Below are 22,647 nucleotides of genomic sequence, written 5' to 3'. Positions count from 1 at the left end.
ACTATATAAAATGCTTTATCTATAGCTATTGAGATAATCAATGGTTTTTCTTCCTTTGTCTATTAATATGGTGAATTTCTGATGTTAAACTACCTTTTTACTCCCGGAATAAATGCCTCTTGATCATAATATATTTTGGGGATTTGATTCTATTTGGTTAATTAACATTTTATTTAAGATCTTTGCATCTATTTATAAGTGAAATGATTCTACTTTTCTTGTACTTTTCTTATCCAATTTTCAAGTCATAGTTATATTAAATCCATAAAATTTAGATAGCTTTTTTCTTTCTGAAACAACATATATAAGCCAAAGATTATCTCTTATTTGAAAATATGATAACTCTCACCTGTAAAAACATCTGGATCAGGGACTTGTGGAATACACGGAGATCACGGATTATCAATTCAATTTCTTCACTGGGTATGGTCTATGCCATAATGTAAACACAGACGCACATATATACACACACTCACACTCACACATATTTCAGACATGTGTCCTCTTTCAGCCTGCAGCTGTGTGAGTAAAAAATAATTCACATTTTTATATTCTCCCCCATAGGATTCCAGTGATTAAATACATGAGTACTATGCATTAACACTAAAAATGCAGAATCCCTACTTCTTCAACCCACATAAATAACAAACTGGTGACTATTTAAATCATTTTTGCTATATGATCTACCTGAGGCTCAAAAACAAAACATTGTGGATGAAATCAATTTTGCTTTAGAACAGTGATTCTCAAACTTCAACATATAAAATCACCCAGATTCTTGATTAAGATGCAGATTCTTCAGCTCTAACTCCAGCAATCGTTACATAATATTTTGGAGATTGGGATGCAGTTGTTTTATGAACCATACTTTGAGGGTCAGGGTTCTAGGATATTTTATATACAATGATATTTTGCCCACCAAGATATTAGAAAGAAATAGAACAAATCCTTGACCACACCTGGCAAGATCAGGATGTCTGCAAATCAGGGTTGAAGCTTAAACAATGCATTTTCTGTGGCACAGAAGCCAAGGTCTTAGAGACCTGGCCCCTGCCACTTACCAGCTGTGTGACCTTGAGCAAGTCACTTATTTACTTTGACTCTTCAGTTCTCCCATATATAATAAGAAGAATTAATTTGATGACTTTAAGGTGTTTTTTTTTAATTTTTACATTCTGTTCTGTGATTCTTCCAAAGCATATGCTGTAACAGCATGAATTTATCAAGGAATTAGACAAAGGCAAGAGTTGAAACTGGACTTGTAAAATATTTGTAATGCAGATTCTTTCTAGGTTATTCATGTCTCTACAGTCTTTGTCCTTTTTAGGGTGGATATCCAGCAAACGGTTCCTTGCTACTTTAGTCTTTGAATAACAAGAGCTTTTACATTTCACATTCAAAGCCCAATGAGATATCACCCCTGAGGTCATTAGCACTATAGCCTTCTCACTTTTGATGAGACATTCCACCCCTGTCCGAGACTATTTTCTATACCCCTGGTCACATCATGACCATCCCTAATACCAAATCTTTACTCCTCCAAGTCCTGTCCTCTTTTCTCCACATCCCTTCCCTGAATTCCATTCATTTTTCATGTCCATGTCTGGTAACCTTGTCCTGAATGCACTTCCTGAGCCTGATTTCTCTGACCTGGATTGATCACTGTACTCTGACTTCCTATAACACATAGTTCATATCTTTTTTTTTTTTTTACCTTTTCTTTTAAGAGATAGGGTCTCACTCTGCCACTCAGGCTGGAGTGCAGTTGCACAATCAGAGCTCACTGCAACCTCCAATTCCTGGGGTCAAGGAGTCCTCCCACCTCAGTTTCCCAAATAGCTAGGTTTGTATTAGTAGTACAGATGGGAGTCTTGCTATGTTGCCCAGGTTGGTCTCAAACTCCTGGCCTCAAACAATCCTCCCACCTCAGCCTCCCAAAGTGTTGAGATTACAGGCATGAGCCACTGCATCTGACCAATTTACATTTTAACATTCAATCACACACACTGCTTTATTGTATAGCTAAAATGTTTCATATAGGAATAGTTTTTTTGTTTTGTTTTGTTTTGTTTTGTTTTTGAGATGGAGTCTTGCTCTGTCGCCCAGGCTGGAGTGCAGTGGCGCGATCTCAGTTCACTGCAAGATCCGCCTCCCGGGTTCACGCCATTCTCCTGCCTCAGCCTCCCGAGTAGCTGGGACTACAGGCGCCCGCCACCACGCCTGGCTAATTTTTGTATTTTTAGTACAGACAGGGTTTCACCATGTTGGCCAGGATGGTCTCGATTTCCTGACCTCGTGATCTGCCCGCCTTGGCCTCCCAAAGTGCTGGGATTACAGGTGTGAGCCACTGCACCCGGTCTCATATAGGAATAGTTTTAAGCTCCTTTAGCTCAGGGTTCAAATCACCCAAAGATCTTAGGAAAGTGCTAAGCAGAAAACATGCAGCAAATTCAAATTCCAACGACTCATTCTCTTTAGCCCTTCTCTCTCAAATAGTTCCAGCAGAAAACTTGAAATGTATTGAAAGCAGAACAACTCTAGCTTTGAAGGCACACAAACTTTTCCATGATTCTGAAACTCATCTTATCTCCAACTCATAGCACTATACTGGCTTCTATTTCCTCCTGATTCTATTTTCAGGTTTATTCGATCCCATTCTAATAGCTAGATGGAAGCAGAGTGCAAATGGATAATATTTTCTGCATACTTCTCCTTAACCTAATGTTGAAGTTTCCATTAACATTTTGGACTTTTCAAAAATGTCTCAGTCCAAATGCCATGGTTTCCAAGGAATAATTTCACCCCACTGCCTAACCACCATCTGTTTTGCATTTTTAAACCATGACTTTTATCTATAAGTACAGGTCATCCACAAAATAATGACTATGACCACTCTCATAAGTGCATACGTTAGTTTCTGAGCCTTTCCTTCCATGAAGTAGTTCTTACATTTCCAGAGTTCTCAGGCTCCAAGGGACCAGTTAAGATTTATTTTGCAAATGTTACTTCATCAGAGAAGAATGGCATCTTGACCAAGGAAGGGGGCTTAAGTTAGCATTCTTGTGTTCACATCCCCTCTCAGTTACCAACCAACGAGGTTAGAATCATGGAATGGTAAAGCTGAAAGAAAAGTTCTGAAATAATTTAGTCCAACCCCTTTAATTTACAGCTACTCAAAAATATACTTGTGTAGTTTATTTCTATACTGCTAATTTGGAAGTACCAAGCTCCATTTGGGAGAAGGTTCAAATAAAGTTAAATTAATTAACTTTTATAAAGAACTCTATTTGGTTTGTCCTTGATATCAGATAAAAGAAGGTTAAAAAATATAAATCCAAAGTGTTAATATCAATTACATTCATGGAACTTGAACAATAATGAGGGAGATGGAATGAGTAGAGAAATAGCTCCCTAGTGCAGCTTACATTTCTTGATCATATACTTGCAGACCAAACAGAATAAAAGAGGCATCACTGTAGTTTCTTAAAACCTTGGAAACCTCAGAATATTCTGATTCACATAGTGTCAATTAGACCCTAAAGAGCTATCAAAAATGGCATTTTGTGGAGATGGTCTTAGCGTAAATCACAGGACGTGGCAAAAATCTCACTATTATGGGCAAAGGATTTGAACAGGCATTTCTCCAAAAAGGATATACAAATGGACAGTAAGCACATAAAAAGACAATCAGCCTGTAATCCCAGCATTTTGGGAAGCCAAGGCAGGTGAATCACCTGAGGTCAGGAGTTTGAGACCAGCCTGGCCAACATAGTGAAACACTGTCTCTACTAAAAATACAAAAATTAGCTGGGCATGATGGCAGGCCCCTGTAATCCCAGCTACTCAGGAGGCTGAGGCAGGAGGATCACTTGAACCCAGGAGGCGGAGGTTACAGTGAGCCGAGATCACGCCACTGCACTCCAGCCTAGACAACAGAGCGAGACTCCGTCTCTAAATAAATAAATAACCAGCATCATTAGTCCTAAAGGAAATGCAACTTAAAATGACAGTTTAATTTACATCCACTAAAATGACCATAAAGACAAAAGAACAAACAAAAAATAACAAAGGTTGGTAAGAATGTGGTCTAATTAGAACCTTCCTACATTACTCGTGGGAATATAAAATGGTGTGGCTGCTATGGAAGACAGCTTGGCGGTTCTTCAGTGGTTAAACATGGAATTACCATATGGCCTAGCAGTTTCACTCCTGGGTACACACCCAAGAGAACTGGAAACATAGGTTTATACAAAAACCTGTAGACAAATGTTCATAGCAGCATTATTTATAATAGTCAAAAAGGTAGAACAATTCAAATGTCCATCAACTGATGAATAGATAAATAAAATGTGGTACATCCATACAATGAAATATTATTCAGCCACAAAAAAGGAACAAAGTACTGATACATACTAGAACATGGATAAACCATGAAATCATTATGGTAAATGAGGGAAATCAAACATGAAAGGCTACATATTATAAGATTTCCATTTATATGAAATCTCTAGAATAGGCAAATCCATAGAGACAGAATGTAGATTAGTGACTGCAAAGGGCTCTAGAGGCATGGGAAAGGGAGTGACTGCTAACAGATATGGGGTTTCTTTGTGGCATGATGAAAATGTTCTGGAATTAGACATTGGTGATGGTTGCACAAACTCGTCAATATACTAAAACCCACTGCATTGTACACTGTAAAATAGTGAAATGTATGGTATGCAAATTATATATCAATAAAAAAGAAGCAATTATTTATTCTCTCTATTAATTCAGTCACTTTCCAAATGAAGCAGTGACCCCACATTCCTCCCATCCTTGCTTCCAAACAGTCACTGGGCCTCCTGTATTCCTCAGATGGGTTTGTTCGTAGAGTTCTACTTCCACAGCCACTACCCAAGTCCAGATTTTCATCACCCTGTATCAGATTTACAGCCATTGCTTTCTAACTGGACTCCATTTCCATCCTAAGCCATCCCACACAACCCCCAGAATATTTGTAAAATAGGTATAACCTCTCCTTCTGCACATATATGCATTCTCCGCCAGCCTAAAAACCCGTAAGGGCTCACTATGACCACATCATCACATTTAAACCTTGTCTCCTATTCAGAGGCCTCCATCTAGCATTGGATCCTCTCTTGCTTCGCAGCCTTTTTTCTTTCCCATGCAGATACACCACCTCTAAATAGCCATGTCAGTCTCCTTCATATCTTTCACATACAGCATGTTCAGTCCTGCCATTCTACTCTGACTTTTACACACATATTTTTTTCTGGAATGCTCCTCTATTTCCTTTCATCAGTCTGTGACTCCACTTTTTTTTAAGACTTTACCCAAAGTTCCCTTCCTTCAGGATGCCTTCAGGATCTGCCCTCAACAACCCCTTACCACAAGAAAAGTCACAAATACTAGTTATTAAAGATCTGTACCATACTAGGTGCTATGCTAGGAGATTTAAGCATGCTGTTATTGTGTAGAGACCTGGTGAGGTAAGTAGTGTTGTTTCTATTTACAGGCAAGGAAACAAAAGCTTGGAGAAGTTAAATCATATACAACAGGTCGTGTAGCAAGAACTGCCAAAGTTGAGATTTGAGATCATAGCTATGAGACCCTAAGTCTCCTACTCTCACTTCCTGAACTATTGCATGATACATGTACAAGAGTTTTATTTGAGAATGTTAGTTCTTCAATCTACAGAATATTTTTCAAGGGCAAAATATTGTGCCCACTGACACCAGTAAACTGTTTTGGTGACAAATAACAAAAACTATCTCTGCCTAGCAAGGAGTAAGCAGTTAACTGGATCAATACTAGAATTATTTTGAAGGCTGCAGAACCAGGCTCAGAAAACCAGATGGGCCTAGGGAATATTAGGCAAAGGAGAACATAGCCAAGGCCCTGCCCCAGGGATAATCTGCTGAGAAAGCTGCTATGACAGGACATGACTGCCCTGCTCATTTGATTTTTTTTTTTTTTCCTAGACAGTCTCACTCTGTCACCCAGGCTGGAGTGCAGTGGTGTGATCTCGGTTCACTGCAACCTCCACCTCCCAGGTTCAAGCAATTCTCCTGCCTCAGCCTCCCAAGTAGCTGGGATTACAGATATGCTCCACCACGCCCAGCTAATTTTTGTAATTTTAGTAGAGACGGGGTTTCATCATGTTGGCCAGGCTGGTCTCAAACTCCTGACCTCAAGTAATCCACCCGCCTCAGCCTTTCAAAATGCTGGGATTACAGGAATGAGCCACTGCACCTGGCTCTGCTCATTTGATTCTACTCTTGCCAAGTGAGTGATCTCTCTTACCTCTTTGAGTCATTACTTCTGAATTGTTCAGTTGGCCAAGCCAGGGCAGGGTCCAGAGAGAAGAGATGTCTTGCCTCTTTAACCTCTGAAGTGGGAGATGGAGTGCCCTGCACACCCCGGGACTCACTCTAGGGGAGTTGGGATCATTTGGATTTAATTTCTGCAAACATTCACTTTTCTTTTCATCCCAACGTGGGCTAGGCCATGCAATCTGCTTTGGCCAATGGCCTATCAACAGGAGCGACACAAGCAAAGGCTTAAAGTCAGCCTGCATGGTGGGCCTGGCTCTCTCTCTCCCTATCATTGCCACGAGAAGAATGGGTTATGAGAAGCGGCTGCTCCTTCAGCCTGGACCCCAGAATGAACCCCTGTGGATCAGAGCCACCCCAGCTGACTCAGTCCCACGGTCGAGACAGAGCTGGCCCAGCAGAACCACAGAATGGTGAGGGTGATGATAAATGTAAATGGCTGTATGTCACTGCATAGTTTGATTCAATGGTCCTCCCCCACAAAGGAGAGTGATAAGAAGATCTTCCAAAATGCTAGTTCTCCTGCTTTATCATATTTTCTATTTCCCAATCCCTTGCATGGAGCCTAATACAACACGCAACACAGCATATTCACTAAATACATATTTGTTAACTATCAAATGATAATACAGAGTTTCCTATTGTGATTTATAGAGAGAAGGATTTCAAAAAACAGTCAGTTTTGACATTCTCTCGAGTCAACAGGGCCAGGAGCTTCCTAAGTTTATTAGTGTGAAATAAAAAATAATGAGTACACTCAAATAAGCAGCTTCTTAAAGTGGTAGGCAGAATTCCATAGGCTTGGCAATGAGACCCCCAACTAGGGAGGTTTGACATGGGGGATGTAGTCACGTGATTTTTTGCTAGCATGAATGAGACATTACCTGCTGTCTCACAACCAGCCAGCTGCCCCGTTCATCCCAGCCAGGGAATTTCACTGACATTACCCTGAGACTCAAGCTGACAATTAAGCAAGGGGGTGTACAGGAATTCAATATTCTTAAACATCATTTTTTAAAAATCCTCTTGCCCTTGTTCCAGTTCTACACCAGTCAGTCAACAAGTATTTATTGATCTTCATTTAGGTGCTCGGCACTAGGCTTGCTCCTAACTTTACTGGGTCTGCATCAAGAGTAGAAACAAAAGTCCATCTATCCTATGTCTAAATATTGCAAAGTTATAAATCAAGCCAACAAAGTACAAGATAACATATATTCTATCCTCCTACCTCCTACCTTGACAAACATACTTTCATGAAAACAAATAGAACAATGACAATAAAATGGAAAGATACATAGAAAGCTGTGGTTCTTTTATGATGAAAGTTTAATGACAGAATTTGAATATTTTGCTCATACCTGTGTGTTCTTCTGAAGGGCTTCTGATGAAGCAGTTACTTCATCCTGGAGCCAGGAGAATTTTTTTCATTTGGGGTGGTGGGCTCAGTATTGCTGAATCTTCTGATTTTTTCAGCAGATGCTAGAAATAAAAAAGATGTATTAAACTATGTAGTTTTTTTAAATGTTGAAGAGATTTTTGGAACACGTTGCGTAGGCCAACATTTTGCAGGTGAAACATCTCTATGGGTTTTATTGATCTAAAAAGCTACCTGTTTTCAACCTCTGCTGTCAGGCTAGATTAGCCTCCATTACCTCCATTTCATTTAAGGGTATAGATAAGATGAAGGAGAATAAAACTGGAAATACTTCTTGTCTGGAAAGTTTTTATGAGCTGTTCTATAACCAGAAACACCTGTATCTAGAGTAGCTCTAAAATATAGTGCGAGTCTTATATATAACTGTAGATCTTCTAGCAGCTACTTTAAAATGTAAAAAGAAACCAGTAAAATTAACTTTAGTAATATATTTTATGTAGCACACTATAGCCAGAATATTATTATTTCAAATATAATGAATATAAACATTTTAAATGAGATATTTTGCACTGTTTCTAATATATACACTGATTTTGCAATCCAGTGTGTTTTATACTTACAGCACATCTCAGTGTGGACATTCCTGGTGCTCAGTAGCCACATGTGACTGGTGGCTTCCATAGTAGCCAGTGCAGATCTGGAGTCTGTCCCCGGTGCCGCTTGGGGAAGGCACTAGACTAACAACTCAACTCTTAGGCATGATCTAATGCAGTATCTCGCTTTTTCTCTCATTTTTTGAGACACGGTCTCACTCTGTCACCCGGGCTGGAGTGCAGTGATATGATCATGGCTTACTGAAGCCTAGATCTCCTGGGCTCAAGCGATCCTCCTGCCTCAGCCTCCCAAGTAGCTGGGACCACAGGTGCCTGCCACAACTCCCGGCTAGTTTTTAAAATGTTTTTGTAGAGACGGGGTCTCATTTTGCTGTCCCGGCTGGTCTTGAACTACTGGGCTCAAGCGATGCTCCCGCCTCGACCGCTCAAAGTTCTAGGATTACGGGCGTGAGCCACCACACCTGGTTTGCAGTATCTCTCAAAGGATGGTTCGTGAACTTCCCACGTGTGAGTCATTTAGGGAGCTTGTTAGCAGTACAGATTTCTGGGACTTCGCTCTCAAATACTATGATCTAGAATCTCAGGGGTTAAGTCTATGGCATCTGCATTTTTAGTTGGCAGCCCCTGTTGACTCCAAAGCACAGTAAAATTTGAGAAGCGCTGCCTTAAATCCATGGAACAGACATTTTTATTTTTAATAATGTCTTTGTGGCCTGGATAATTTTATCAACTCAGAATAAACTAGGAGTTGATTGTTGCTATGGTGTTAAAAAACACAGCTGCTGTCAGCCAGTAATTATTAAAAACTCTGCTCCACCTGTGTAATATGAAGCAAATCACAGCAACTCTCCCTCCTGGCATAATTTCTCCGTCTGAAACTAAAGCAGTGGCACTAATCTATGTCACTCTGCTCCTCCTGAGGACAAACCCTTTTTAAACGGAAGTTTAGAGTCTTTCTCTCTTGGCTCTTTGATTCATCACTGCGGTTTCTCAGTTCCAAATCCTGACCGTTGTTTCATTTGGATTGAAAATGGACAGGGTGGTATTTTAGTTGTCATGCCTAGCTTCCTGGTATATTCCTCCAAGTGAGTGGATGCTTTCAGCTTTGCTCAATGTGCTGGAAGGAAGTCAGAGTGACTGTGAGCTCATGTGTGCCACAAACCACTGAGGCTGAGTTCCCAGATTCACTTCACCCCTAATTCCCTCTTCACCTTTGTACCAGGGGCTTAAGGCTGAATTTCCAAACCTGCTGATGCAGTTTTTCCTCCAAGGAGCCCTGGGAGCTCCTTTATCCTGTGGTATTCAGAAGCTTTGAGGGCTATGCTTGAGCTGGGATACTCACACTTTTAAACCATTATAGAAAGGTATCTTAAGCAATTTTTTAAGATGCCTTATTTGTCATTAATTCCTCCAAAGAGATGTTGCAGATGATTTTAAACATTTGACATATTAAAGGAAAAGAATCCCACCTGAGCCGAGGTTGATGCTGGAACAGAGGGCAGAAACAGTGGAGACCGTGAAATGAGTGTTCTGGGTGGGTAGGGGGTGGGGGCAGCTGGGGATATTGGCCTGCTCCCTTTTACTTTCCTTCTGTTTCTCCTCCTCCTTTTCCTTTTGCCACTCCCACTTCCTGTTATTATGTATCTTCATGTCAGTTGCCTTGTAGTTTCCCACCCCCTGCCCCAATAAGGTCACAGGAATTCTAAGCTCCTGAAAGACAATTCTATGATACTAATTACATGTCTGGAAAATGAAGCCCTGGATTGCAGGTGGTACCCGCCAGCAGCTATCACTATTACTATTATTATTGTTATCATTATATTATCACTTGGTATGGAGACTTTAGCTTTCTGGGACTGAATAATCTTCCTTTGGTTTTGTTGCCACATGCTGGCTTTGTGAGCCTTCATTTGCTTTCTATATGGCATTTTTCTTATTCTTTTATGCATACTTTTTCCTTTATCCAGAATTAAATGTAGCAAGAAAGAATTCTTAGATATATTAAGAAAGATGCTAAGAAAATAAAATCCCACTTTCAACCCAACCAATGTCAAATAGCCTTAATATTAATGAGGGTGGGACATTTTCATAGCATTCACATAAATATTTGAGGGCTTTCACATGTCAGGCACCCCTCCAGGCTCTGAGATATGTGAATAAACAGGACTGAAAAAAAATTTCTGTCCTTCTACTGCAGGAGGCAAACAATAAACAAATTATTACTAAAACGTGCATCGGTGGTCATGAATATGATGGGGAATAAAAGCACGCACGGGAGGGACGTGGGGCTGGTGGGCGGCTGCAATTTTAATTAAGGTGGTCTGGTAGATCTCACTAAGAAAGTGACCTTTGAACAAAGACTCAAAAGAATAAGACACACAAACTCCCTGGAACGTTCTTCCCACCAACAGTGTGAAAGCAGGTGCACCAGCCCTGAGACAAGAGTGAGCCTGGTATGCCTTCCAGAACCTCATCCATTTGGATTCACATTGGCTTATTACAGAGCTGAGAGAAGCAACATTGGGAAGAATGCATTTTGTTTGAATTGGCACCTTGGGAGATCTTTTTAAATACAACTTGACTCTATTTTTGCTTAATAAAGCTTAGGAAAAACATGATCATAGATGGACTGAGTCTTAATATCACATTGATAAATTAGGATAAGGTCCCCAAATGCAAGCCTTCTAGATAAAGGAAGGGAAGGAAAGGGAACTTAGTATTTACTCAGCAATAGGCGTCTAAAAGGTTACAGGAAGGATCCCAAGCCTCAGCCGCTTGTGAATATAAATCAGATCCCATTAACCTAAGCGCTCTGGGCTCTCTGGTTCCTCGCCCCATCAGCATAGGTAGGATTTCCAGATTACTTTCAAGGTCTCTTCCTCCTGCCAGGTATTGCAGGGAGGCCCCGGAAGGTGTCACCTGTGCACTCAGGCATCAGCCCTGCCGCAGCTTCCCTCTGCTGCCTCAGGCTGCCAATTGCTGCTGCCTGAATGCCCTTCTGGCTGCTGCTCCCTGAAGCACCCTGGCCTCTGCAGTGCCAGTCATCAGTCACCTCTACTGCTCCTGCCCACTGCTGCTAGGGACCTGCGGATGGACAGCGAGTGGCTGCAGCATCATCACTCTCTATCCTCAAGAGTCCCTGCCGGCTGCAGTCTAGCATGAAAGCAGATGGAAGACATCACCCTCTTGCCTGCATTAGCCTGATCGGGGGTCCTCTGCAAATGGCTGAGCCCAAATCCCCTGAGTTGGTGAGCCTACTCCTCTTTTTCTCCTGTATCCTTTCCTCCTAAGGATGCCCACATTGCTCTAGAGTGATTGCATCAGAGTGAATTCAAGAAACAGCTACGATGTTGCTGTTCTTAAAATTAGCAGATCCTTCTGACCCTCAGGTTCATTACAGATTCTGACTTTTTCTTCCCTTAAAATACACTTTATAGCAGGAGCTCCCAGAGCCCCCCACCCCATGCCCAGTCCCTGGCTTACAATTCGATTTCTGTCAACCTCTCATCCCATCCTTCCCTCCCAGTTGATCAGATGTGCTCATTACAACCTTTGTTGTGGAATCCACTCCACAGCTACTTGCCTTAGAGGCTTTTTTTTTTTTTTTTTTTTTTTTTTTGAGATGGAGTCTCGCTCTCTCGCCCAGGCCGGAGTGCAGTGGCGCAATCTCGGCTCACTGCAAGCTCCGCCTCCCGGGTTCACGCCATTCTCCTGCCTCAGCCTCCAGAGTAGCTGGGACTACAGGCGCCCGCCACCACACCCGGCTAATTTTATGTATTTTTAGTAGAGACGGGGTTTCGCCATGTTAGCCAGGATGGTCTGGATCTCCTGACCTCGTGATCCGCCCGCCTCGGCCTCTCAAAGTGCTGGGATTACAGGCGTGAGCCACCACACCCGGTCGCCTTAGAAGCTTTTTAGCAAGTACTACAGTTCATTCACTTTTAAATGAATTTTTTCTTAAGATAATTTTCCCCATTTGAGCATTTTTAATGTTGGGATGTATCTTATAATCAATGAAATGCAGAGTTTAATTGGTAGGGTTGTTTTGTTTTTGTTTCGGTTTTCATTCTTGGTAATGCATAAAGCTATGTCATATCTTACAGCCCATGGTATCTTAGAACTGATAAGCTATGGCCTCTACCTCAGTGGGTAGGTAAAGCTGAGGGGTTTTCTTCATGACAGTCTTGCTAAATCCGAGCCCCAGGTTTTTCCTAAATTCATGTTGCCCACTCTTTATTTGATTTCATCCTCATGCTGACTTTAAGGAGTAGGTACTATTCATTATTCCCATTCTAAATACGAGAAAATTGACCCAAAGAAGTGTAGTCATAGACTCAAGCTCACAGAACAGATAAGAAGCAGAAGCGGAAGCAGAAATGAAGCTTGTCTGATTTTCTGTCCTCAAAGCTCAGCACTTTTCCTTCTCCTCCATCCTGAACTTTTCACTCAAAAATGGCACAAAGATCCAAGGACTCATGTCAAAGCTGTGCAGAGTGCTGTGATCATGCAGCTCTTGGGATACCCTTAAAGTTAGGCATTAGTTAGCTTCTTGGCAATCTTAACAGTCAAAACCCCCAAGATGTGTTTGATGCTATCCTACTTGTCTATTTTTGCTTTTGTTGCCCATGCTTTTGGGGTCATATCCAAAACATCATTGCCCAGACTAATATCAAGAAGCGTTTGCCCTATCTTTTCTTCTGGTCGTTTATTGTTTCAGGTCTTACATCTAAGTCTTTAATCAATTTTGAGTTGATTTTTCTATATGGTGTGAGATAAAGTTCCAGTTTTATTCTTCTTCATGGATATCCGATTTTCCCAACAACATTTATTGAAGAAACTATCATCTCCCTATTGTGTCTTATTGGTGTTCTTGTTGAAGATCAATTGGCCATAAATGCAGAGATTAATTTCTCGGCTCTCTATTTTCTTCTATTTGTCCATGAGTGTATTTTTATGCTGGTACCATGCCATTTTGCTTACTATAACTTTGTGGTATATTTTGAAATCAGGTATTGTGATGCTTCCCAGCTTTGTTCTTTTTGCTCAAGATTGCTTTGGCTCTTTGGGGGGTCTCTTTTAGTTCCATATGAATTTTAGGAAAATTTCTGTGAAAAATGCCATTGGAATTTTGATAGGGACAGCATTGAATCTGTAGATTGCTACAGATTGGGTAATGTGAACATTTTAACATTATTAGTTCTTTCAATCCATCAACACAGGATATCTTTCCATTTATTTGTGTCTTCTTCATTTCCTTCATTAATGTCTTATACTGGTCAGTGTACAGATCTTTTACCTCCTTGGTTAAATGTATTTCTGAATAGTTTTTATACTATTGCAAATGAGATTTTTTTTAGATTTTTTTCAGATCGTTCATTGATAGTATATGAAATGCTACTAATTTTTACATAGTAATTTTGTATCCTGAAACTTAAAAAGCTTCTGCCCAGCAAGAGAAACAATCAACAGAGTAAAGAGGCAGCCTATGGAATGGGAAAGAGTATTTGAAAACCACATATCTGATAAGGAGTTAATATCCACAATAGATAAGGAACTTAAATGACTGAAACAACCCTATTTTAAAATGTGTAAAGGACCTGAATAGACATTTTTCTAAAGAAGATATACAAATGGTTAACACGTATATGAAAAAATGCTCAATATCACTCATCATCAGAGAAATGCAAATTGATATGCAATGAGATATCACCTCAACACCAAGTAGAATGGCTATTATCAAAAAGACAAAAGATAAGTGTTGGCACGGGAGTGGAGAAATGGGAAGCTCTGTACATTGTTGGCAGGACTGTAAATTCGTACAGCCATTGTGAAAAACAATATGGAAGGGCTCCTCAAAATTTTGAAAATGGAACTACCATATGATCTAGCAATTCCACTTCTGGGTATCAGTCTAAAGGAAACGAAATCAGTATTTCAAAGAGATGTGTCTGTAATCCCATGTTTATCTCAGTACTACTCACAATAGCCAAGGTATGGACTCAACCTAAGTGTCTATAAACAGATGAATGGATAAAGAAAATATGATACACACATGTGCACACACACAGTGGAATACTATTCAGCCTTATAAAAGAGGGAAATTCTGACATTTATAACAACGTAGGTAAACCTGCAGGGTACTGTGCTAGGTGAAATAAGCCAGCACAGAAAGGAAAATATTGCAGGATCTCACTTATATGTGGCATCTAAAAAAGTCAAACGCATAGAAGCAGGGAGGTGGTTGCCAGGGGTTGGGAGGTGGGGAGGAAATGAGGAGTCATTGGTCAAAGGGTACAAAGTTTCAGTTAGGATAAAGAAGTTCTGGAGATCTGTCATACAGCACGGTGTCTATAGTTAATAATAATGTATACTAGGCCAGGCACAGTGGCTCAAGCCTGTAATCCTAGCACTTTGGGAGGTCAGGACAGGCGGATAACTTGAGGTCAGGAGTTCGAGACCAGCCTGGCCAAAATGGTAGAACCTCGTCTTTACTGAAAATACAAAAATTAGCCAGGTGTGACTGTGGGCGCCTATAATCTCAGCTACTAGGGAGGTTGAGGCAGGAGAATCACTTGAACCTGGGAGGCAGAGGTAGCAGTGAGCTGAGATTTTACCACTGCACTCCAGCCTGGGTGACAGAGCAAGACTGTGTCTCAAAAATAAATAAATAAATAAATAAATAAATAAATAAATAAAATAAAATTTCAGTTTAAAAATAATGTATACTTGAAAATTTCTAATAGATCTTAAATGTTCTTGCCACACACAAAAAATGGTAAGTATGCCAGGTGATGACTATGTTAATTAGTTTGATTGTGGTGATTATTAAACAATTTATACATATACCAAAACATCACCTTTATACTGTAAATATATATGTTTTAATTGTCAAGTATACCTCAATAAAGCTGGAAAAACATTTAATTCAAAAATAAGATAAACATGAAACCCTAAGATGCTTCCTTTTTTGTGTTTTAGTCCCCAAATGCAATGAAATTCTGAGTTCTTAAAACCACTCTTTAGGGACTATGATAATTTCCTTATCGGTTCCATATGTTTTACTAGTGTGGTCTCAGAGGTTAGGAATCAACATTCCTCTGCCCCCAATTTCCCTTCCTTCCTAAAGTGCAGAGTCAACCGGAGATGAGTACGAGCATCCTGGTTTATAGGTTCCACCAGGTCTTTAGAGACCATCTCCTCACTGACTTTATTCGGGGGCTTTATCTTCCTGCTCGAATGCTTTTGTAGTGGCCCAGTGCCCTGAGAGTTGTTCTGGGAGGCACCAGATATTTATTAAAAAAAAAAACCATTGTTCTCTTATGGGTGCCACTTGATTACTCACTTGCCAACCCTAATCAACAGATGGAAACAATTTTGAGCACCTCAGTGAATGATTTTTTCTCTCCTTTTATATCAACCTATCATTCTGCTTGGTGCTGAAAGTGTGGAAGGGTGAGACACTCACCTTGTTTACAATCAAAGTGGGTATCAGAATGATATAACAGCAAGAGGCACCTGCGTTTCAATCCTGCCTTTTATTTGTAATGTAACCTTGTGTAAGTGATTTAGCCTCTCTGACTCAGTGTCCTCATCTGTAAAATGAAATCAATTGCATCTAAGGCATAGGGTTGCTTAAAAGATTAAAGGAAATCACAGGCAATACCCTTAGCCAAAAGCCTTAGACAAAGTAGGCACTCAAAAAAATGTTATTTCTTTTTCCTTGGGGAGAAGAAAAAATACACATATGAAGCAATTAGTGAACGAGACAACAGATACACAATGCTAAATTGCTGGTAGAGTCAGTAAGTGCTCAAGGAGCCAGAGGAAGGAGACTTCAAAGTAGGCTGGAATCTACAGGGAAGGGCTGGGGAGAAGGAAAAAAAGGGTCAGCCGCTGGAGGGTGGGTCAGAGGGAACCACTGGGGAGACGGGCGGGGGAGGGGCGGCAAGCTCACTCCTTTTACCTCTGGGTTTGAAACTGACTCCATAAGCCCTTTGGGAACAAAAGTGTTTTGCCCCATTTGGACTTCTGGGTGTTTAAAAGTAGTGAGGGATACTAACCAAACAACCATAATAAAGGCGTAAAATTTTGTTTCTTCTTTTGTTTTTTAACTAGCAAGGCTATAATGAAATTTGAAGCAGAAAGTGAAAATTTGCATCCATCTCTGCTGCAGGAACCCTGTTTTAAAATTTCCTCTTCTCAGATCTGTGTCCCTAGGAGGACGCAGTGATGAAATACAAAATTCTCCGTTGCTGATAGCAGAAGTGATTAGAAGGGGGGTGGGTGAGGCAGAAATCATCTTTTAGTTTAAATTGTTGTAAATCAGACCCGAAAACTAGGCTATACATTATGCTTTTGTTACTCTGAGAGTTAAATTATAAGGAAATGAACTGTGCATAATAATTCCTCACGTCACTGACTTGCCTCCTTCTCAGCTTAGTGTGCTCTCCTATGAAGCAGGTTTAGCGCTTGGAGCCACGGCTGGGCGAAAGGCGCCCTCTAGTGGCTATCTTCTACAAGGCCACCGGAGGGGCGGGAGAGACCGTGTCCCCACCTGGACAAAGAGAAGCCTCATCCTCACCTGCTTTTGGAGACACTGGGTCAGGAAGGTCAAAGGAAGTGGCTTCCAAGAGAACTGTGTGTCTCCAGTTGACTTTTCCAAGTTGTCAATAAAAATTTTGAATTCTCGTTTCAATATCAGTTATCTGATACCTGTGTCAGTACCTCCTCCAGCCAAGCAGGGAAATAGCAACCAGGAATTCCCGTTTAAATTTAGTGCATTTCACCCAATACTTGGTAAAAGCTGAATAGCATACAGCTGCCAACCCACTCCCGCCCTGGCCTGCCCTCAGTTCTTGTTGAGCTCCATTTTCTGAGAGAGAATGCCCTGGTATTCGAGAAGGCCGCCTAACCAAATTCCTTGCAGAACAGAAAGTTTCAGATAGCTCTGGGGCCCTGCGAAGCCTCTAACTAGAATGTATTATTTTTTTCCTTAGACCAAAGCAATTAAAAAAAAAAAACAACTCAGAGTTTCAACTACAGAACTCATAAAGAGGCTTCCCACTGACTGGGTTTAAACAACAACTGAAAAAAAAGGTCTGGTTGAAGCAGGGTTTCTCCTCAGGATTTCTTCTCTCTTCAGGTGACCTAAGAAGGCTGACCAGAAAGAGTTCACCCTCTGTCACTTGCCTGTGCTCATGACTAATGACACCAAGAGTCATCCGTACCCTGAACACTCCCTGCCACATGCTTCCACCCTCTTTCTTAAGTGGATGGTGTGGAGAGGTCACAATAACACACAGCCTGAAATTGCTCTAACTGTAAACCCAGAAAAGCTGAGACTGGTCTCATTTAATTTATGAAGTTTACTTTGCTAAGGTTGAGGATGCGTGCCCTGTGCGCCCGTGACACAGCCTCAGGAAGTCCTGATGACATGTGCCCAAGGTGGTCTGGGAACCGCTTGGTTTTATACATTTTAGGGAGACATGACATCAGTCAACATATGTAAGTAGTACATCAGTTCTGTCCAGAAAGGCAGGGACAACTCAAAGCAGAGAGGGGGGCTTGAGGTCACAGGTAGGTGAGAGACAAATGGTTGCATTCTTTTGAGTTTCTGATAAGCTTTTCCCAAAGACACAATTAGAATATGCAGCTATCTCAGTGACCAGAGGGATGACTTTGAATAGAATGGGAGGCAGGTTTGCCCAGAGCAGTTTCCATCTTGAATTTTCCTTTCAGCTTAGTGATTTGGGGGGTCCAAGATATTTCCTTTCATATAACCAAAGCCTTCTTGGTCCCCTCCTGGGACCCAGAACCAGAGTCCACCTCGTGATTCTGTCGCATTCTAAAACCTCATGTCTTGCTGGAAACACGGGAATGGGAATTCTCAATTTCTGCGTTACGCACAGGATTTTAGGTCCTGGGTTCTTGATTGGGCTGGAGTGAGTATGTGCTACACCCAGCATTTGAGGAGGCAGAGGAGGGTTGGGGTGCAAACCCCAGCATGCAGATGCGGGCGCTGTATTTAAGCATTACATATGGACTTAGCCCCTGACAAGCTCACAGCAGAATTTATGGAGCGCCTCATTCAGTGTAACAGCAATAGGCTCCATTTTAATGAATCCCCTTGGTAGTATAATCATCATTCAGACAGGAACAACCGCTATATGGGGCTGTGCACCCTCTCACTGACCTTTGTACCTTCCCACTGAAACTGAATCCTTTCCATACTTTTTTCCCATTGCACAAAAATTTCATTTTTAAAATGAATCAATATGTACTTAGGGAGTGCTGTGGGGTCGGGGGTGGGGAGAAGAGGGAACAGCAGTTTGAGCCCTGGGTCTAGTGAGGAAGGTGAATCGGTTTACTGGGAGGCGTGGTTCCCCTTCATAAACACCATGAAACAGAATTTCATGTTACAAATTAATGTGTGTGTGTGTGCAATTTTTTTTAAAGCATGTGCTTTGTTTCTGAGAGCGCATAGACACCACATGCTGCGGTTGCTATGGTAATTACTAGCCTCTGTTGAATAGGGACGCAAGGGGTTACATAGAAGAAAACCAACTGGCAAAAGTGCATGTTACAATGAATAAACCCACTTATTTCTAAAAGGTTGCAAGAGGCACTCAAACCAGAAAATAAAGGAACTGGAGGTAGGGGCACAATTTTTCAAAGACCTAACAAAACCATCGCCTATAGCAGTTTTCATCATATATCTGGAGTAAAAATTGTCCAAAGCCCTCGAGACATTTGCTCATGTGTTTCAATAGGCAGAAGACACAATCATATCTAAAAGCAGTACGATATTATGCAATAGTATTAATAACCATAGTAGCAATAGTAATAGTAATAATGATTATCATTTATTGAGTGAATGCAATATTTCCAGTAATTTTTCTATTTTATCTCATTTAATCCACACAAAACCCTGAAATATATTCATCAACTCATGTTTTCATTTTGTTTATATTTTTAAAGCAAATTCTATGAGGCAACTGAGCCGAGCCCTGAAGATGTCAAAATGTGGAAAACCTTGTTTCTCCCTCATGGAGCCCACGGCTAGTGGGAGAGACAAGAGGTAAATAGGCTCATGACAGTGCAAGGTGCTAAGGAAACTCACAGGAGAAAAACTCTCTCACGGATCTTGGGGGCAGCGGTGGGGAAGGTGGTAGGGAACCCCGAGGTAGTTCTTCTGAAGAAAGTGACATATCTGAGCAGGGTGTAAGAATGGTGAGACTTCAGCAGAGGATCAGGGAGGAGGGGTGTTCTAGACAGACAGAAATCTAGGCAAAGCCTCCATTTGGAAACAGAGTCTGACAGGTTCCCTGAAAAGGAGAATTCACTGTGGCTGAACCTGGAGTGAGTTGGGGTTGGTGAGAGAGCCAGGCAGAATAGGCAGGGCCAGATGGAGAAGGGCTTTCTGGTATGTATGAAGGGGCTTGGACTTGGTCCCAGGGTCATGACAATGGGTCTTTACCAAGTCAGTAAAGAATATGTAGTGGAGGAGAAGTAACATGATTCAGTTGTGTTTTAGCAAGCTCACTTTGACCACAATATGGAGGATGGATGGGGGAGGGCAAGAACCGAAGCAGAGATCGGAGGGAAGGCTGTGTGGTAATTCCAGTGAGAGAAAATGGCGGGCTGAATTCAGTAGAGCCAGGAAGGAATGGCAGCGGGAGGGCAGATGTGTGTCTATTGAGAGGGGCCTGATAAACAGGACTTGGTGTGGTGGCTGAGGTGGAGGAGGCCAGCAGGTACTATTACCCCTATTTGACCCCTATTTGACTTTAGACAGAACTGAGGCTAAGGAAAGCTTAGCAAACTGCCCAAGGTTCCTGCTATAAGTGGCAGGAACAGGATTTGAACCTGTGCCCATCTGGTTTCAGAGCCTCTTCTTTCCATTACACTGTGTCAATTCCCATGGCTGAAGAAGAGGCTCCCTACCAAAATCTGCCATAGGTGTTGCTTACAAAGGAAGAAAGGAGCGCTGTCTGATTTGGTAACTAAGGAACACAATGTCCAAGGCAGACTGGGAAATTTTATAGATGAACAAGAAGCTTTGGGGACAGCAAACAGAAATGATTTATACATTTTGTAGTTACCTTTATCTCTTAGCTTACCAAAATAAGGTAATATGCCATTTGCTTTTTAAAAGATTTGCTTTAAGAAGCATTTAATTTGAGAAACCATATTATATCTTCTACAAAACCAGAGCTAAAGATATTTTCTTCTTTGATGTTCCACAATGACTCTTCTGTAAGAAGCAACATGATTGACCAACTAATTAGTCAAGTGCTTTACTTTATTCTAAGAAGAATTTAAGATAAAATACATGATGACATTTCTTTTTGAATTTAATAGCAGCTATTAGTTTAACTTTCCACCTTAAATGTGTCTTTCAAAGAAACATATAGAGATAGAGAGGAAGAAAAAATGAAAGCAACAACAAAAAAATTACATACAGAGAATTATATAACCTATCGGGTTTTCATTTGTCTAAAGCTGTGGAATTTCATACTCATTCTATTTCCTTTCAGAATCACCATTTGATATATCTTTCTTTTAAATTATTTATAAGCTCTCTTTCTTTTCAAAACTTCTACTCTCTATATCTTTAAATGAAGGCCACTTTCATTTGTTTTTGAAAATAGATAAAAATAAATATAACAGCAATGGGTCTGTGTTTGCACTGGTTTGTGTCTTTAAGTAGAATGTCTAAAAAACAAGGACTGGCATGTCCAAAATAGAACAGCTTGCCTGGGCACTCTCTGCTCTGTTTGGACATAGCTGCACCAGCGTCCACACCACCATCAGAAGGGGTGGCTTTGGAAATCAAGACATATTAGCTTGAAACCCTAAACACATGGAACCCTGCTATCAAGAGACCACAATGTACCAGTCTTAGGCACCATATAAGCATTTAATGATCTAGTTGAAGTGTTACAATAGTGGGTTTAAACAGGATTTGATATTTGCCAGAGGAAACCAAAGTAGATCTTTTTAGCTCTCCCCTTTCCCTTATTCCTCAACTCCTTCATCACACTCTCACTTTTACCCTTGACCTATTACTCAAACTCTTGGTGCTCCTAGCTTTGCGGGGAGGTGGGATATGGAGCAGGAATGAGAGTCCAAGTGCAGCAGAGAAAAGCTGGGAAAAGAAGGGTGAGAGCCTAGAAGAATCAAATCAGAATTGTCAATAGAGGGCTCCATACTTGGGTCTTATGGACTCCAAGCCACTTTGAGAGGCATGCCAATGGTGATTTTCTGCTCAGCAATTTGACATTTGTCATCCAAAGAAAAGTCAGCACTTCATACTTTAAGCTGAGAAATTCACAGTTCTTATGGGGGCTTCTTTTAATCATCACGCAACCCAACTGTGAGGCCAGGAGGTGGTAAATGACACTATTCTCCTTTGAGAGAAGCTCAGACTGGGGCTTAGATCCACGGAGAACTGCCCAAGGACGCATAGCAGGGAGTGAGTCATTTGACAAAGCAGCCCAGAGCAACATCTCTCCAAGATACCATTCATCCACCAGGCTACATGGCTTCAGTTTAGTTTAGGAGGCAATGTTTTCCATAGCTTTGATTGTTCTTTTGTATCCTGTTAGGACTGGATAAAAGTTAGCACCCTAATTACATTCAGATAGTGTTGGCTGTATTTTCTGGGAAAGTGAGGTCCCCTCTTCACAGCTTCTGCCTCTCAAGATGAACAATGACTAACCTAAGTCTACCATAGAAGTCTTTTTCCCTTTCCAGTGACTGGTGTACTGGTGAACATGTGACCCAATTCCAGCCAATGAAACATGGGGGAAAGAGCTGTGGGAAACAGATTCTTGCTGTCTTCTTACCCTCCTTCTTCTTGCCTTAGGACATGATCACACGAAGACTTGGTGCTTAGGATTGAGATTCCAAGAGAATTAAAAAGAAGCCAAATGCATTCTAATTGATATAGTTAAGACGATCATTGTGTTGCTATAAAGAAATACCTGAAGCTGGGTAATTTATAAAGAGAGGAGGTTTATTTGGCTCATGCTTCTGCAGGCTGTTCAGGAAGCATGGTGCCAGCATCTGCTTCTGGTGAGGGCCTTAGGAAGCTTTTACTCGTGGCAGGAGGCAGAGGGGGAGCAGGCATGTCACATAGCAAGAGAGGGAGCAAGAGAGAGACGAAGGAGGTCCCAGACTCTTTTTAACAATCAGATATCACAGTAACACATTACCGTGGGAAGGGCAACAAGCCTTCCGTGAGGGATCCGCTCCCATGTCTCAAACACCTCCCACCAGGCCCCACCTCCCACGTTGGGGATCACATGTCAACAAGAGATTT

This window comes from Pan troglodytes, chromosome 13, assembly GCF_028858775.2.
Source record: "Pan troglodytes isolate AG18354 chromosome 13, NHGRI_mPanTro3-v2.0_pri, whole genome shotgun sequence".
In the NCBI taxonomy this organism is placed as follows: Eukaryota; Metazoa; Chordata; class Mammalia; order Primates; family Hominidae; genus Pan; species Pan troglodytes.
The sequence above is the reverse complement of the archived record's forward strand: the minus strand, read 5'-3'. Positions refer to the sequence as shown.